We start from the raw sequence: 14,005 nt of genomic DNA, 5'->3' as shown, positions 1-14,005 counted from the left end.
ATTCAGATGCCACCACACTGGGGCCTTCTTTTGTCTCACTGTTTGTTTTACAAACAGTATTTTTAAAGTCAGCCTTATTTTACTAGTGGAAAAATCTTAAGGAAGACAGGACAATCCATTCACACTATATGAGACTATTTAAACTGTACTCATCTTGGAGACCAAGTATAATTTTCAGGACAGGAGAAGAGACAGAGTTTAAAACCAAGAAGGTGTGGGATCTGCAGTGAAATCTAACTTCCCTCCACCTCTATGCTGAATTTTCTTTATAGAGTATAGTTACCTGAAATTATCACTTTTTTTGTCTACTTTGTTGTAATACATGCCTTCTAATATAATGTCAGCCACAAGAGGCCAGTGACTTTGCCTTCTTGTTCAATGATGGACAGCCAGTCTTTAGATTGGTCCTGGTACATAGTAGGTTCTCAGTGAAGAGTTGTTCAATGAATGAATACATGAATGATGAAAATTCTAGGTTAGCATCCAGCACTGCTGATATACTACCTTTTTTTTTTTTTAATGTTTTTAGGGCCACACATGCTGCATATGGAAGTTCCAAGGCTGAGGGTTGAATTGGAGCTATAGCTGCCAGCCATAGCCACAGTCACAGGCAATGTGGGATTCCAGCCATGTCTGTGACCTACACCACAGTTCATGGCAACCCTGGATCCTTAACCCACTGAGCAAGGCCAGGGATCAAACCCACATCCTCATGGATACTAGTTGGGTTCATTTACACTGTACCACAATGGGAACTCCCTGACATACTACTTTTATCTTCATTCATCTACTCCTAAAACTGTCCGTACGCTTTTAATTTCTAAACTTAATTACTCTAGTGTCTCCATTGAAAAAACAAATCTGTACCTTTTGTTCATTTGTTTGAGTTTTGTTTTTTGTTTTGTGAGTTTTTCTTTGGTGGAGGTATACAGTGGCTTGATGTGGTATCTCAGTTCCCAGACTAGGGGTTAAACCCAGAATGTAGAGATGAAAGCGCTGAATCCTAACCACTGGGCCACCAGGAAACTCCCAAGTCTCTCCTTTATTTGTACAGAAGATACTATTGAGAACCTTGGATTCACTCAAGAATCATTCATTTATTCCACAGAGGAGGCCAGTGATGAGGTCAGAAGGATAATGGGGACAGAGCAGGCAGAGCCTTCTAGGCCCCTACAAGGTCTTAGGTTTTTAGTAAGAGAGGTTGAGAAGCCATGGGCACACCCTCCCTCAATAAAGTGTTTTGTTCTGATTAATATTTGAATCGGCTTCACCTAGTGAGGCAAAAGTAAAAACAAGGTCACCACTCAGGGAGCTGTTGGAAGACTCATTTTTTTGATGGCCTGGGTTCTCATATAGTTCAAACTAGGTTCTAGAATGAATTTTATTAGACCACAGGATTCGTCTTGGAAGCCCTGATAAGACACTTGGTATCCCTTGCCAATTGCTGTCTCCCTCACACTCATCCCTTCCCACACACAGCATCCATAGCATCCTGGGCACTGCCTCTGCAGAGGATCAGAGAGACAAACGACCTCTGCTTTCAGAAGAGGAGCTCCAAGCACCTACACAAGGCCGTCTCATTTCTTCTCTGCTCAAACCCATTTTTTGCACCCTTCTTTCTCACTAAAGACAAACTATAGCATGTTTTCTTTTTCAAAAATTAAAAAGTGCATCACCTTAGAGAGAAAGAAGACCAAGAAGCCACTTAAGTCTCTTAAGGCACTTCCAAAGCTATGATGCTTAGGCCATGCCACCCAAAAGTCTCTCTAGTTTTCAGGCTTCCACACTGGAGAGAGATGATGATGAGCTGCCATCACCAGGATTTCCTATAAAGGCTTGGCCTTAAGATTCACATGGCAGACCTCCCGCACAAGTTGAGCCCAGAGGACCAACGGTGTCTTTCTCCCCAGCCATCACTCCTTGTGATGTGTCCATATGAGAGCAGATACTATGGCTTCAGGGCATTCCTGAAGCTCACCATCAACATGAATGGATTCAAAGATACAGAACACAGGTGGTGCTGGAAGATGGAGCCTGCAGCTAGGAAGAACTGGGGGGCCACAGTCACCCTTTGAGTACTGCAACCAACTGTTGCTCAAGTAATTTAACCTTGTTTGGTCTGTTTCCTCACCTATCATATGGGCCCAGTGGGAGTGAGGATTAAATAAAATAAAACGTATCAAGTGTTTAGCTCCAAGTCTGGCACCCAGCAAGCACTCCCCAAATATTAGTTATCATCATTTAAACCATTATTCTAGTTGTCATCACTATGAAGATGGACATACACAGTACCTGAGTTTAGGAAGCAGGGAGGCCACCTTTGTACCACTGGTGGAAAAGACTCCTTCCTGGAAAAAAGTCATTCTAGAGCATGGTAGCATGGATCCATAAATGAATACTATAAATCCTTTCCTTCCACCTCTTCTATGATTACTTGTTGATATAGAGAAAACTGAGGCAAGGATTTTAAGGTTCTTGAGATAAGTTTCAAGTGTTGGATGCAAAGACCATCAAATACAAAAGGCAGGGGCCACGTGGTAGATTCTGTCCTATAATGGTGGTGATGCCTGGGTAAAAGCTCTTATATACATTTCTGTTTTGTTTTTACTCCTATAAAACAATGAAGAAAGATAATAAAAAGGATGAGGGACAGGATGAGAGAAGGAAGAAAGGAAAGGAATAAGAGAAACTGAGGAAATAAAAAGGAAACCCTGAAGAGGGGGGAAGGGAGGAGCTAAACAGTGGAGGAGAAGAAAGAGAAAAAGGAGGAAGGCAGAGATGATGAAGAGGCTGAGCCAACAGCCCACTGCATCCAAAGGGAAAAGCCAAGGTCAGCACCATCGGACTTAAAGAGAATATAAAGAACATTTGCAGCTGAACCTTTTTGCACTCCTGTGCCTCTTTTGTGAATGAAAAGGTCTGAAGCGTTAGAAAATTGCAGCTGACACTTTTCTTGATCTTTGAGTTCCATAATGTCACCAAGCCTTGCTTACACAATTACCTGGATGTCACTGCTACCTCATTAAAGGAAAGCCTCATAACTCGCAAATGCAGGGACTCCAAGTGAAGTGAACTCAAGGATGTTCATTTTGTTAAGAACACAGCCTCCCAGCCAAAAGAGGGGGAGACTGGAAAACCAACAGTTTCAGAGCCGGCCCTGAAGTGCATCTTACTCCACCTATTCTGCTTTCAGTTTCTACTATTTGTCAAAATCTGTATTCCAAACTTAACATGCCTGATACTCAGTCTCCTAATTATATTTCTAGATTAGCCTTTGATGAAATGTTCTCTGTTAGCCAATATAAAAAAAAATAGACCATTCAAAATGAAGATTACTTAATCTTTCTTTAGCAGTAGAATTTCATCCGGGTGTGGGTTGATTTAAGAAGAGGGCTCAGGAGGGAGTCATAAGGTTGGAAAAAGGTCCAACCTTCATTCAGAGACAAGCAATGAAAGAGGAGCCAGCTGAGAAATAATAAAAGCCTAATGAGGAAAACTGGAGATGGATAGTGCCACAGAAGCCACTAAAGTCACTAATGCCAAGATGAAATAGCTTATGAGGGAGTTCCCATCTTGGCTCAGTGGTTAACGAATCCAACTAGGAACCATGAGGTTGCCGGTTCGATCCCTGGCCTTGCTCAGTGGGTTAAGGATCCGGCATTGCCGTGAGCTGTGGTATAGGTTGCAGACATGGCTCAGATCCCGCGTTGCTGTGGCTCTGGAGTAGGCTGGTGGCTACAGCTCCGATTCGACCCCTAGCCTGGGAACCTCCATATGCCGCAGGAGTGGCCCAACAAATGGAAAAAAGACAACAAAAAACAAAAACAAACAAACAAACAAAAAAAGAAATAGCTTATGAACTAAAAGGGACCAGCCAACTCTTTCAAATGCCTCCAAATAGTTGAGGAAGAATGCAGTTCCCTGGATCTAACAACAGAGTGGTCCACCTATTCTGCTTTCAGTTTCTACTATTTGTTGATCTCCACAGATAAGTAGTTTGTTTCCATAAGTAGTGGAAGCAGATGCCAAGTTGGTGTAGGATGGACAGTAAAAAGACATGAAGATAGAGCATCACCAGAACTCTGAGTGTGTCACAGAGCAGAGAAATGATGTGAGGGATGAAACCTGAACCAAGCAGGGCCCTGCAGGGCTCCTAGGCACAAAAGCCTTTCTGGGTCCCCCACTTCTTGTTTTTAGGAAACAGGCCTCATTCACCCTCAGTGGCCTTCCCTGAGTTCCAAGGGGGCAGGTTCAGACAGTTGCTGATCAGGGAAGGGAGGGGATGCAAAGACAAGGGAGGAACAATCAAGAAACAATAGTACATGGAGTTGCCGTTGTTGCTCAGTGGTAATGAACCTGACTAGTATCCATGAGGATTCAGGTTTGATACCTGGCCTCTCTCAGTGGGTTAAGTATCAGGCATTGCCATGAGCTGTGGTGTAGGTCAAAGATGCAGCTCAGATCCTGTGCTGCTGTGGCTGTAGCGTAGGCCAGCTATAGCTCAGATTCCACCCCCAGCCTGGGAATTTCCACATGCAGCACATGTGGCCCTAGAAAGAAAGAGAGAGAGAGAAAGAAAGAAAGAAACAGACAAACAATAGTACAGCCTTGGGGCAGGGTCCTGGTTCCCTCTCAAGCGATATACATAATGATGCAAGCATCTTATACATCTAAGAGAAAAATTATATTCCCTATGCTTCTTTTAGAAGTGAATACTTTAAAATTAAATAGATTGGAGCCATTCCACGTGCTTCTCCCTGTTTGATTGCACCCTTAAACATAATCACCTGCAAGCTAAAGATTCAATACCATGAGCACAACTTCTGTGAGTTAAAGATTATGCTAAGCACCTGATGCTTTTCAGGAACTTTCCTAGTTCTGGTTCGTTCTAATTGCTGATCAATATGCCCTTTTGCAAGTATTGTTTTTCTAGGAAAAGTCAAGATGCCATAACCCAGAAGACCACCACCAGGATCAGGCTGTGATGTCATGACACCAGCTTCGAAGACTAAGATTCCCTAAAAGAAAAAAAGAATGCATGTTTGCCCCAACCCTGACTCTCATCTAAAACACTGATTTTTCTCCTTTTAGGCTATACAACTCTCTACAATTTTTCTCCAAAGGAGGGATCAGCCTTTAAGGCATTAGCCTACTGTGGCCTCCTTCGCCTGGTAAAGCAATAAAAGCTATTGTTTTCTCCTTCACCCAAAACTCTGTCTCTGCATTTCTATGTGGCACAGGTGAACAGGGGCCAAGTTTCAGCAATAGGGAAGCTGAGAAGTAGGGGATCCAGGGTTGGTCTGAAATATAGAAGACATTGAAATATGTTGTCATGTCATCTTTATACCTCTGTGACCAAAAGAGGTATTATTTCCCCCATTGACCAGATACGAAAACTGAGGCTCAGAGAAGTTAAAAAGTTGGATCAAGGCCTCACAGCTAGGAAGAGGCAAAGCTGAAAGCTGAACCCAACCTGTCTGATTCCGAAGCCCTAGGACAGACTGCCACTGATTACATTTTATTGCATTTGTTTATCCACATAATTGTCACCCTCACCTTCTAAGTACAGTGACTGAATCTAACTCATCCTTGAATCCCCTGCACCTAGTGGTTAATCCTGGGTGCTCAGTAAATGTAAGTCACAGAAACAAGTGAATTAACCAGAATTCAGATTTTAGTGTTCAAAACAGAGAAAAATAGAGAACATCCCTATAGAACAATAGTATAAAGAGCAATGGAAATACAGAGAAATTGGTCAGCCTTTGAAATATTTGGACTATAAAGTAAAAGGAATAGTGACTTTCTTTGAGGATCAGTATAATAATTAAAGCTGTATTCCACATGTACTTTGTTCACATTTGTGTTTCCCAAGTTGTTACCAGCAAAACTGTAAGAACTTGCCCTGATCTTATACAGTCACCAGTCTTAACATAATGAGCAGCTTGCTTGTCACTTAATTCTTTTTTCCCTGTGCACTTAAAGTACATACAAGGTTCTTATTCCCACATGGAATCCATTCTCAGGTAATACTGATTTCATTGTGCTGTTTCACATGAAACCAGTGTATTTGTATGGAAAGGAAAAGGCACATTCAATCATTGTGATATTTTGTGTGCCTGGCAGGAATAAATGGATTTTTTTAAACATTCATGGGATTGACTGATTATTCCCAACCACTACATGTTTTGCTCAGCTGTTTGGCTGGCACGTTACTTTAGAGCCCTTTTAATTCAGTTATTAATTGTTCCCTTTATCATATGAGTAGAGTTTTAGCCAAGACCCTAAGGTTAAAATAATCAACAATAGTTTTAAAATGTGTGCCTTGTGATGTTTGTCTTAAATTGTTTCTAACTTAAATTTCTGCTGAAAGAATTTTGTTTTGAGCTTCCTCCAAGAAACCCCTCCTTTTATTTCAGAAAATTTACCCTTTGAACATTTGAATAGGGAAAAAAAAAAGGAGTTTCTCGGGATAATGAAAATGACTTCATAATGTAAGGTAGAGTACTTTAGTTTGATTGGTTTGGTTTGGTTAAGATTAAGAAGGAAAGAAGTTTAGGATCTGCCCATCAACTAATTACATATATAGTTAAAAAGTACTTGAACCAAGTTAAATAAAATAAAGACGCCTAAAGTAGGTTGAATTTGCATTCTGATTATTTCCAGACAGCTTCTAATCCCACAAAGTTTTCTAAAAATCTTTTTCTTGCTTCACGTAGGAATTACCTACTAGTCTCTCCCCGCCCTTCCAGTATATCTATAAGCATCAAGTATTTTTTTCCTAAAAGGAATATACTATACAATTTAGCTATTCATTTATGCAAATGATGGTAAACAGAATTATAAAGACAGATAATAAACAGCAAATGAGGTTATTTTGTTTCACGCTTTATGTTGTCAGAGTTCTGAGCATGGTTTAGTGTTTTCTATTCATGACTTTATATTACCAAATTACTCCCTGATGGTGTCTCAGATGTGCTTTTGTCTGCAAATGAGAAGGAATAAAATACCAGGACATTAACGTTAAATTACAATCGTTAATGGCGTAAATACGAAAATAATTACTGCATCATACCATCAATTGTTATGTGTTCATTACTGAAGTTCTTGTAAAGCCTTCATTTTCTTGTTACAATTATTTTTTCCTTTATTTTTGTCTGGCTATTTTATAGTCCTGACAGTACTTCAGCAACATTCAGCAGTTACACAAGCCATTTAATCCTGCTCAAAGCTTCATTTAAACTTCATTTTAGCTGCATTTTATTTGTGTGTAGATGCCTTTCACTTCTTTCTGACAGTCAAAAGGTACTTCCGGAGTAGGTGCTGGAAAGATGTGTCAAAGGAGATTATCTAAAGCAAGCAATAAACTTGGGCGAAGGTTTTAGAGTTACTTTAACATCGCTTGCTAAAATACCTTTACTAATCAAACTTACTGCTTCCCCAACCTCAAAATTTTTAGATTCAGCACCCTCCCCTCATCTCTCTTTTAAATTAATTTACAATTTTACAGCTAATCGCACAGGGTGATTTTAAATCTCTGCTCTCTTCTTCCTCCAGCACGGTTTCGTCTCCTCTGCCCAGCCTCTCCTTTCTCCCAGCTACCAGGTTTTTTTCTCTCTAGCTGGCAGGAGAGGGATCCCCTACATACACACACGCACACACCACACACACCTCAGCCGCCTCGCCCTCGGAGGGTCGTCCAAGTGCACCCTTTGTCTGCTCCACTCCAAGACGAAACCATCACTTCGCCTCTCGCCCGTCGGCCTCAGGCGGGGAGTGGCAGGGAAACTCATACCGCTGCCGTGAACTGCTACGGGGAAGAGAGACTGGGGACAGGAGGCGGGGTAGGGGGTGAGGGCTCGGCCGGCAGCCCAGCATCCCTCACCGCGGCGCGCTGCACACAGACACAGACGCGCGGACACACACACACACACACACACACACACACACACACGATAGTCCTCGGGGTCACCTGTTCGCTTTCAAAACCAGCTCTAGCACTGGGGAAAACTTACCCCTTCCCCTACCTCCATCCCCACCTCTAGGAGTTTGGGTACAAGAAGGCGTCTGGTGTATAGTTTTTCCAAAATATCTAGAGGGGGAAAAAGTGCACGCTGGGTACACTGCAAGGTACCTTCCTCTTCCTCTCTCTTTTATCGCCCATCTTCTTTGCAATCACACACTGGCTTTCCTGCCAATGAGCGCACACAACAAGCATCCCATCTCCTCAGACAGTTCAGGCTTGGAGATTCCATCTCTGCCCAGGAGTCTCTGGACCCTGTGTCCCTCTGCCTGGCGCCAAGCCCCCAGCGCTCTCTCCAACACGTGCCTTGTGCAGCCAGGCTCTACTGGCTCCCTAGCACTAGCCGAGGCTCCAAACTTTTTCTCGCCCTCTCTCCAGCCCCAAACCACGCGCATCCCGGAAATCTGATGCCCCAGCCCTTGCTCCCAGACCACAGAGGAACAGCCGAAAACCGCTGCCGCGTGGGCGCCAGGCCTCGAGATGCCCAGCCCTAGTGTGCACAGGACCGTGCTGGACCTGGCGGAGACGAGAGGGGAGCCTTGGAGAATCCTGCTGGCAGGTGCTACTTGCCAGCGACTCCTGGTTCACACCCTAGGGGACCGCGGGTTTGGCCTGGTGAGAACAAAGCTGGAGTCCGGGGAGACTGTCTGACGGGAGGCGCTAAGACAATAGCAATAAAGGGAACTTAGAGTAGGACCAATGAGCAAAGTTGTCTCCGAGTCCGGCTGTCCTGGGACGGCAGCAGGCTCCCGCTGCAAACCCCGAAAGCCCCCGCCCCGGCCCCAGAATGGTACACGTAAACCCCCGGCTCAGCAGCCGGTCCCTGGACGCTATGCAAATGCTCTGGGTTCCCAGACCCAGTTTGGGGGCCGGACGCTCCGGGGCTTAGACAGCAGCTGCCGGGCAGGAAGACACCGCAGCGCGCTCTCCTGACTTTACCTTTCGGCGGGCTGCCTTGGAGTCCGCGGCGCGCCGCCCGCTGGTTGTGCCCTCAGACCCGGCCGCGGCGCCGGATAGCAGACGGTGGGAGCCCTGTGCGCTGCGCCCCGCCCCCGGTCGCCAGGCCCCACCCCCGGGCGCCAGGCCCCGCCCCTCCACGCCAGCCGGCCGCCACGCGGAGCCACGCGAGCCCAGGGGTTTTTCGGGAGAGCTGCCGCGACCCCGGTGGCTGCGCCGCTCCCGCTGCTGCCCTCGCTGCTGTCGCCTCTGCTCTGCTACTGAGTCCCATAGGACGGGGTGCCCTGAATTGTCAAGGGGTTACCGCCCCACACAACAAATGAGACAATTGCAAACGACCTCCAGAAAAGGGAGAGGGTGGACCTTGCGCTGGAAGAGCACCTGCAAGCTTGCTAGAAATACACATTTCTGGGCCCCACCCCAGATCAACGGATTCAGAATCTCTGTGGATGAAGTCTAGCAGAGAATATTTTACAAGCTCTTGTGGTTTCAAGCACTTCAACATTGGAGAAGCATTGCTCTTTTGCTCAAGAACTAAGGGTCTGATCAGAGGCAAGCCTGAGGAGTCGGACGGATGGTTTAACTTGGCAGTGTTTGCAAAGCCGGAGAGTATTCTGTCTGTGCCCTGGATGTCATTCATCTTGCTTTATTGACTGCGAAGTCTTTAAAGATAAACAGAGGGGGGAGCACATTTACTTCTGATCTGACAGCTCTAATGAGCTCAAGGAAGAATTATGTAAACATTATTAAGTGTAATAAACACGTGTCGGCATCAGGCAGTCTTCTCTGGAGAAGAGTTGGCAAAAGCCTGCCAGAGCCAACGTTTTATTCATAATGTCTTTTTAACTTTATGTTGCCTGTGTAATAGGCCTTTGGCTTTGCTGTTGCCCAGACAGAAAATCATTACCCCAGTAATGGATGAGCCAGTTCAAAAGGAGAGCCGCTGGGATGCTGAGCACTTCCATTCATGAATGCTGTGTATCAGAGACAGGGGCACTGTCCCCTGCCAATGTAGCCATTTTAATTATACAGCTATTGTCTGGGCTTTTTGTTTCAACTTCACAAGGCATCACTTGGCTCAAACTGGAAAGCATCAAATGGAAGTCATCTTGCCCTTTTATTGGAAGTGAGCTCCCCCATCCTTTCTACTTTCCAGAGCTTCAAGTATTATTAAACACTGGAGGAATGGATGATTGTTTGCCAGGGGAACACATAAGGTGCTGCCCTGGCTTCCACTGCTCCGGGGATTTATTCTAACTTCGAACCTTTATTTTGGGTAGATTTAGAAGCTGGAAGCTGGTCCTTAAGGATGACTCATCAATGGTGTCCAACAAAGTGGGCCTTCAAGAGCCCTCTTCTCTGCTGCTTCCTGTTCCTTTTCTATAAAAAATGACAAGCTGCACTCAGTACCGATAGCATTTCCATTTTAAGTAATGAAAGGGGGAGCATTTTATCAAGTGAATAAATCCATTAAAGAAGCCAAGGCAGTTTTGCTTTCCCCCCAAATTCCGTGAGTGCCACGAAAGAAAGGACACAAAATCTGGCATCACAGGACTTATTCCAGATGGGAGATAAAAGAAGAAGGAAAAAGAAAGACAAAGAAAGAGTGAAGGGAGAAAAGAAATGGAGAGAAAGAGAGGGAACATGAACTGGTACTGAGGCCTTAGAAATGAATCAAAAAGAAGATTGAAAAGACATGGTAGGGTGAAGAGGGGCATCAAGTTAGGGTTCTCCAGAGGAATAACCAATAGGAGATATATAAGGTAGAGACACAGACCTAGAAATAGATGTATGTGGAGTTGCCGTCCTGGCTCGGTAGTTAACGAATCCGACTAGGAACCATGAGGTTTTGAGTTCGATCCCTGGCCTCGCTCAGTGGGTCAAGGATCTGGCATTGCCGTGAGCTGTGGTGTAGGTCGAAGATGTGGCTCAGATCCTGAGTTACTGTGGTTCTAGCATAGGCCGGCGGCTACAGCTTCAATTAGACCCCTAGCCTGGGAACCTCCATATGCCGTGTGTGTGGTCCTAAAAAGACAAAAAAAAAAAAAAAAAAAAAAAAAGAAAAGAAAAGAAATAGATATACAGAAAGAGCTGTATTGTAAGGTACTGAATCACATGATTATGGAGCCTGAGAAGTCCCACCATCTCCTGTCTGCAAGCAGGAGAGTGAGTGGTGAAGTTCAAAGGCCTGGGAGCTGGAAAACAGATGCTATGGAGTCTACCTACTCAGAGTCTAATGGGCTGAGGGGCAGGAGCCTGTGGCAGGAGGAGGCGGGAGTCCCAGCTCAAGTGCTTCAGGCTTTCTTTCAAAGGCTTGGTGGATTCCCCCTCACCTTGGGGAGGGCCATCTGCTTTACTCAGTCCTCTAATTCAAGTGCTAAGCTCTTCCAGAAACACCTTCACAGACTTCCAGAAGTCATATTTAATCAGAAATCTGGGCTTCCAGGGAGCCGGTCAAGTGGACACATAAAACGATCATGAGGCTAATGGTGGCAGAGCTCCATTCTTACCCAAGGGCATGTCCGGTTCCCAAAGAGAAGGCCTGCGTGAGGAGTTATGGGCAAGTGATTTATTAAGAAGGCGCCCCCAGGAGTCCCCGCTGTGGCACAGTTGGTTAAGAATCCAGCTGCAGTGGCTCAGGTAGCCCCAGAGGTGTGAATTCAATCCCTGGCCCAGCACAGTGGGTTAAAGGATCCAGCATTGCCACTGCTGTGGCATATGTTGACACTTTGGCTCAGATTCAGTCCCTGTCCTGGGAACTTCCATATTCCACAACTGCAGCCATAATAATAAATAAATAAATAAATAAATAAGCAAATAAACAGAGCAGAATAAAGAAGAGGAGAAGGCCAAACAAGGGCCCAAAAGTCCCACAGCAAGTTGGCCTTGGCTTCGTTCTGCTGGGAAGATCCGGAGTTTAGGTTAAGACTCAAAATTCTCCCAAACTGAGTTAAGAAAGCTGGGCATTCATATTACTTTGCTGGATGGTTTATTGGTTAACAACCTCCCATTAAACTCTTTGGCACTTGGGTAGGCTCCAATAGCTTGCAGGCTGGCCTTCAAAGAAAAGTCAAGGGTGCTAGCTATTGAAACAATGGAACTCTGAAATTTGGTGGAGGTGGGATGTCACATAACAATAGAAGAAAGGATTTGAGAGTATCTGAGATGAGCACTGACTTAGCCTGTGTCCACAGGTGAGTTTTCCCAGGTCAGGCACCAGACATGAGCTGAGAGGCTGAAACCCCACCTGAGAGGGGTCCACACTAAGAATAGGAAGCTCATCAGCAAGCCCCTGTGGGATGTTCCATGGCATCAGATAGTAGGGGCACTGTTAAGTGTCTTCTCAACATTGTCACCTGTGAGAGCCAGCCTGTGGATGTCTGGGATGGGACCACATGGATGACATGCTCCTTTTGGCCGACAAGCTGTCACAGCCCACACAACACAAGAGTAGTTAGATATTGAGAACTGGACCTTCCTCTTCTTCCCCTTCCAGACCTAAGAGCAGAGGATAAGGGAGTTTTGCCTTGAAAATGGAAGGAAAAGAGATATCCTCAAACCAAACATGAGTTTTCCTTGAATTCTGAGTGGTACTTGAGAAGTGAAATAAATACAGCCTACACCCCCTCCCAATTAAGGCTCCTTAGATCCAAGGCAGGCTTATGAGCAGGGAAAGAGTGATGAATTGGAGAGGAAACTGAAAATTGAAACGGGATAGAGTTTTAAGAAGCGAAGGTGAATAACTGAAGTGACCCAGAAGCCCAAGGTCTTATGAAGGTGGCTTCTACCTGGTAAGGAGAGAGATTTGACATATGCATTGGGGGTCAGTGGCTTCAGAAAAATATAATAATTTCATGCTTATGCTTCAGTTTTTACAATAAATTTGTCTATATTTGGAGTTGTTTACTTCTCCTGGCTGTCTCCTATGATGTGTCCTCAAGAAACTTCCTCCACCTTAAAAGAGCCCACACAGCAGTGTTGACTGAAATGGCTGTGGCCTGGCAAGGCTGGTACACTGCCTGAGGACATGCCCTGCCCCCTGTCATAAGTCCTGAAATGCTGGGAACAGTAGCAAGGCAAGGCGCAAAGGAAAAGCTATAATTACACAGGGTTCAACACCGTGTATTAAGTCTAATTCTTCTGTTTTCTTTTAAGGAAAAGCACTAGTTGGAAACATGCGTAGGCTAATTTCCTCTCCATTTGTAATTTTCTTTGAAATATCTATATAAATACTTTGGTTTTATTTCAGTTAGAATATTTGGCTCTGGTTATACACACATGGGCTCAACACTTGGGGAAACTCTTCCAACCATCAGTTGGAAATAGATTCAGGTGAGAATCTGAAGCTGGGAGGGTCTTGTTTTGCTGATGTTGCCATTTGCCATCATTTAGATGGCTGGTTTTCACCTGTGTTTGGAATACTCTGTACCGTCCCAGCTAGAGAGTGCAGCACAAGTTTTCTCCTCCTCCTTCCTATCTGGAGCTCCCTTGACCTGCCTTCTAGTCTGAGTCTATTCCATACCTCGCTTGCTCCATTGCCCACATGGACCATGCCACTAAGTTAAGATACACCATACATTCTGTGCTATAATAGAATGTGATAAATATGATTCATTAAACACAGTGTACATCAATATCAGGTCAGGGTAGAAAATACGGAACATAATGAATGGCCTAGAGTTTGAGATTGAAGAAAGGACAGTTGTCCCACGGAGGTTTTTAGTGGCATCATCAGTGATGGAAGTAAAAGTGGAGTGGTTTGTGGTATTACTAGAGCGCCCTAGAGATAGGCTCTCCCCACTCCCTCTCACTCCCATGCTAACCCTCACCTGCTTTCACTAATGATGGTAAGATCAACTCATTACCTGCGAGTAACTTACACTTACCCTTTTCCCTCTATTGATATAACTTTTTAGGACATCAATTAGTGTCATCTTGTTATCCAAGTAAAGCTTTCTAAGAATAAATTAATAGGTTTGCCAAAGTTCATTCACTGACCACAGCCTTAGACTGTGACATCTCAGAAGA

General features: G+C 44.7%; 1 protein-coding gene across 8 annotated transcripts in view; it reads right to left on the bottom strand.

Annotated features, from left to right (window-relative positions):
- RARB (retinoic acid receptor beta) overlaps positions 1-9,007 on the bottom strand; it is a 787,370-nt gene extending 778,363 nt beyond the window's left edge. For 6 of the 8 annotated variants that reach the window (XM_084987271.1, XM_084987264.1, XM_084987268.1 and 3 more), the window contains exon 1: positions 8,960-9,007. The gene's annotated coding sequence lies outside the window, so the exon portion shown is untranslated. Of the gene's footprint in view, positions 1-7,668; positions 7,737-8,590; positions 8,681-8,959 lie in introns of those variants that run through there. The other 2 variants (XM_084987265.1, XM_084987267.1) reach the window with 2 other exon arrangements.
- Positions 9,008-14,005: the final 4,998 nt, after the last annotated feature.

Source organism: Sus scrofa, chromosome 13, assembly GCF_054392235.1.
Source record: "Sus scrofa isolate SSC_HxYL_T2T_F1_AM1 chromosome 13, Sscrofa_HxYL_maternal_Yorkshire_Landrace_v2.0, whole genome shotgun sequence".
NCBI classification, from domain to species: Eukaryota; Metazoa; Chordata; class Mammalia; order Artiodactyla; family Suidae; genus Sus; species Sus scrofa.
Note: the sequence above shows the minus strand (reverse complement) of the source record. Positions and strands in the feature narration are given on the sequence as shown.